Raw genomic sequence first — 4,893 nt, 5'->3', positions numbered from 1 at the left:
AATGCTGGGCCTAGAGTCAGGAAGACTTAAGTTCAAATCCAGCCTCAGTCACTTACTAGCTATGTTACACTGAGTAAGTCACTTAATACTGTTTGCTTCAGTATCTTCATCTGTAAAATAAGCCAAAGAAATGGCAAACCACTCCAGTATTTTTGCCAAGAAAACCCCAAATGGAGTCATGAAGAGGCAGACATGACAGAAACAACTGAACAGGAAAAAATGTACAGCTGGAAGGGGGAGGCAGGGTGGTGGGAAGATGGGGACAGAGGAGTCAGGTATACCAGTTTAAAGCTGGGCTTCTGGTGGATTTCTCTGAGTATTTTCCTGATGACCAAAATTGACCTCAACATGGATGTGTCAAAACTTGGAGGAGATATTGTGACTTCAATAGGTCTAGAGAAACTCAATCCTTTGGCCAAAGCTGACTGGTGAAGGAAATTCTCATCAGAGAAGACAAATCACCAGCAAAATTAGGAGCTCTGTCTTTACTGGCTAGAAGACAATGATGTTGAAGGGACATTGCAGAGCTGAGCCAAGGTGAAATATAACAATATCTGTTCCACAATCCCACAGACTGCTTTATATTCTGATGAGATTTAAGTCTCAATTTCCTGGGAGATTACAACACTAGTTATAAATTGTTACTGAATTCTGTTTCTAGACACTCTGTCAATGCCACCTTGTGAATATTACATATTTAGCGTTTCATTTATATGTAAAAAATAAATATCTGTCCTATATCTGATTCGTATTGTACCTTAAATATTTTTATACTCCCCATTTTGGGAAGACCCTAAACATGTGCCACTTAATGCTTAAGGAATTTTTCCCTGGAGCACTGAGGTAGAAAAATAATGAGCCAAAGGGTCTGAGAAAAAGAATCTGACTTTTACTTTAGGTGGTCAGGCTCCCGGGGACTGAAGCTAGTCACTCAGTAGTTCAAGAATATATGGGCCCCTTAAGTGGAGAGGGGAAGATATAATGGCTCAGTCCCTCTGTGGCCTAGCAATAGCAATTTTTGTTAAGCTAAAAAAAAATTGACTGAACTTTCTATGGCCTCTAACCTAGAAATCCCACTGGTAGATGTTGTCACCAAGAAGGTCAAAGATAATAGCAAGTCTATTAATAACAACAACAACAGGCAAAGTGGAGCCAGGGTCAGCAGGTGAGTTAAAGCTCTGGGCTGCACAACTTGCCTGTGATTTCTGTCTGGTCCTACCATGACAGACTGTGCCAGGAGCAATCTGAGGCCAAAGAACAGAATGATTTTGAAGACAGTTGTATCGTTGACTGTGGTCCTAGGAATTAATACTTTGCCCCTGGATTATCCTGAAGATGGAGACAAGCACTGGATTGTTTCTGTGGCAGGTTCAGGTGGCTGGTATAACTTCAGACTCCAGGCTGATGCCCACCATGCATTTGGGATCATTCACTGAAGCAGGATTCCTGATGAACAAATAATTGTCATAATGTATGATAACATTGCAAGCAATGAAGAAAATCCTACAAAAAGTACTATCATCAATAGACTCAATGGCACTGATGCGTACAAAGAGGTCCTAAAAGACTTACACAGATGTCATCTTAGAAACCTTCCTTGCTGTGTTACAAGGTGATGCTGAAGCGATAAAGAATAAAGAATCAGGGAAAGTTTTGAATAGTGGTCCCAAGGATCGTGTTTTCTTTGCTTCACTGATTCTAGAACTCCTGGAATCTTGACTTTCCCTGATCTTCTTCATGTAAAAGATTTCAGTAAGACAATCTGTTACATGCACCAACATAAAAAATAGTAAAAGAAGGTGTTCTATATTGAAGCATGTGAATCTGGCTTAATGACGGAGCACCTGCCTGATGGTATCAATGTTTATGCAACTACTGCTGCCGATCCCAGAGAATCTTCCTATGTCTGTTACTATGATGAAAAGAGAAGTACTTCCCTGGGAGATGGGTATGGTGTTAACTGGATGGAAGATTCAGATGTGGAAGATTTGACTAAAGAGACTGCATAAGCAACTTCAGTTAGTGAAAAAGCATTCCAATACCAGCCCTGTTGTGCAGTATGGGAACAAGACAATTTCCTACATCAATGTGATACAGTTTCAGGGAATGAAATGCAAAGTCAGTTCTCCCATTTCTCTGCCACCTGTGAAATGCCATGACCTCACCCACTGAAATCATGAAAAGGAAATTAATGGCCCCTGATGGTGCAAATGAAACTAAGAAAATTATTGATGAGTTGCAGGCACATCTGCAAGCTAAAACCATTATTCAGAAAACTGTGCAGAAGACTGTATCAGTAATGACTTCATCCAATGTTCAGACTGAGAAAATGCTCTCTGAGAGATGGACACTCATAGCCAATGATCGCTATAAGTCAGCTGTGACTCATTGTTTTAAATAGCACTTCTCCTTGTATGAGCATGCTCTACAGCAGTGATCCGTGCTCATCAATCTTTGTGAAGGAGTTTATCCACTTGATAGAATAAAACTGGCCATGGACAGAGCGTTCTTGGACTACTACTGAAGTCTGCCTTCCCAGTAATTTCCAAGAATCAATGTGAAATGTATACTGATGAAAACTGCAACTACTACTTTGTGGTAGGAAAGGGGCCAACATTTTTGTAGTCCTGTGAATGCTGCTAAACCATTCAGAAGATCTGTGGGGGGAGGAAAGCCCTCCCCCAAGAAGCTTCCCAAAGCTTCTCTTACTCACCTTTACCCTCTTTTCTCTCATTTTTTTGGGGGGGTGAGGCAATTGAGGTCAAGTGACTTGCCCAGAATCACACAACTAGTAAGTGTTATGTGTCTGAGGCCGAATTCGAACTCAGGTCCTCCTGATTCCAGGGCCTGTGCTCTATCTACTGTGCCACCTCACTGTCCCTTCTCTCATTCTTTCAGATATGTGAGTTATTGCTAAAAATGGCATCTATTTGGATGGCCTAAGTATTTTATTAGATGAACTACTTCTGATCTTTACATATAAAATTTTCCAGTTTTGAAACCAGTAGCTTAATAAAGTGTTCACTTGGTTCCCTTTACAGTAACCTTAGTATGCTTGACTTATATGGTGACATTTATTGCTGAAATTCAACAAAATGTAAAAAGAATAGTACTTAAGGAAATTGCAAACATGGACTGGAAAGTTATTTTTCAGAAAACTCACCTTACGATCATGTTTCTCCAAGATTAAGTGTATATGCATAGAATATATATATGACAAGTTCAGTATTTAAAAATAAAGATTTACAACTTGGTAAAAAAAAAAACAACAACAATATTTATACAATATCTATTATGTGCCAGGTACTGTGGGTAAGTGCTTTTTTACAAATACTACCTCGATACTCACAACAACCCTGGGAGGTAGGTGTTATTATTATCTCCATTTTACAGATGAATAAACTGAGGTGAATGGAGGTTAAGTGACTTTCCTAAAATCATCCAGCAAGTAAGTGTCTTAAGGCAGATTTGAATTCAGGTCTTCCTGACTCCAGGCCCAAACCTCATTCCATTGTACTACTTAAATGTTCCATTAGATAGAAAGAAAGGTGCCAGATGCAACTAAAGCACACAAAAAAAGCACTTTGTATGCTAACAAAGAACTAAAAACAAGGTAGATGCCACTAATTGGAGAATGTCTAAACAAATCATGGTAAATTTAATACATATCACCATAAGAAACAATGAATATGAAGAATTTAGAAAAGCATACAAAGACTTACATGAACTGATGAAAAATAATTAAACAGGAAAACCTGGTGATTTTAATTCATGGGATGAATTTGTGACCATGAAATGAACTCAACAAGCTGTTTTTTATGTTTCACATGCTCAGAATTTCTCTGTAGTTTTCAAGAAATTAATTTCTCTAATTTATGAAACAACAGCTATTGACTCCCAGAATTGCTGCTAATTACAGTGGCAAAAATAGCCTCAAGGTTAATGCAATCAATCTGCTTGGTTCATCTGCTTCCTAAATCTCTGCTGAAACTTGAGCAGGGCACACAATTGTTGTTTTTTTTTTTAATTAAATACCATAGGCTCTTCAAATCCCTTAATATACTTCTCTACAAGAAGACACTCCTGAGATAAAATAATAATAAGTCCTTGAGGAACTCTTACTCTTTGACATTTAGGAGGAAATCAGAGAGATCCCACATGGTTGAATTGTTAGAAAGTTACATTGATATCCTCATTCAAGTCAGAACCTAAATTGTATGATTGGGCAGAGTGAATAGATGCATAATCCCCTTCATTTGTTGGTAAGATAAACATTGAGGGGAAAAAGATGTATTTCAGAACATTTTTTTATGATATAGTTAAGGTCATAGCCCCATTGCAGTATTGCTTTCATCACAAACATCAGGTCAAACTCTTGTCAAAGGGATAAAGTAACCATTTGTAGACATCCTTCTTCTACCTTTCCTTTCTTCTACAGATATCTTTAGTGCTACCCCACAGACCAAAGTGACCCAGTTCTTTTATAATGTTCTTTGCAGGGCCTAATTCAATTCAAATGAATTCAACTCTCACATCTATTAAGTGCTTAGCTAACAGTTGCTGTTCAGTTGTATTTGACTCTTTGTGATCCCAACCTTGGCAAAGATGCTGGAGTGGTTTGCCATTTCCTTCCCCAGCTCATTTTACAGATGAGGAAACTGAGTCAAACAGGGTTCAATGCCTTGCCCAATGTCACACAGCTAATGTCTGAAGCCAGATTTGAATTCAGGAAGATGAGTCTTCCTGCCTCTCGATCTGGCACTCTATCTGGCACCACCTACTTGCCCTAGTGCTTAGCTTACCAAGTGCTAAAAGTAGTACCTATCCTCAGGGAACTTACATTTTACTAGTTTGATCATTTCTTCCTGGTCAGTGCCTCAGAGATAAAAATTA

The 4,893-nt window shown here is 38.7% G+C and overlaps 1 pseudogene; it reads left to right on the top strand.

Moving 5' to 3' along the window:
- The first annotated feature begins 1,262 nt into the window (after positions 1-1,262).
- On the top strand, positions 1,263-2,524 carry LOC114037702 (annotated as a pseudogene).
- Positions 2,525-4,893: the final 2,369 nt, after the last annotated feature.

The sequence above is a fragment of the Vombatus ursinus genome, unplaced genomic scaffold, assembly GCF_900497805.2.
Source record: "Vombatus ursinus unplaced genomic scaffold, bare-nosed wombat genome assembly UNPS02010548.1, whole genome shotgun sequence".
Classification (NCBI taxonomy): domain Eukaryota; kingdom Metazoa; phylum Chordata; class Mammalia; order Diprotodontia; family Vombatidae; genus Vombatus; species Vombatus ursinus.
This window is presented reverse-complemented; position numbering and strand designations above follow the sequence as displayed.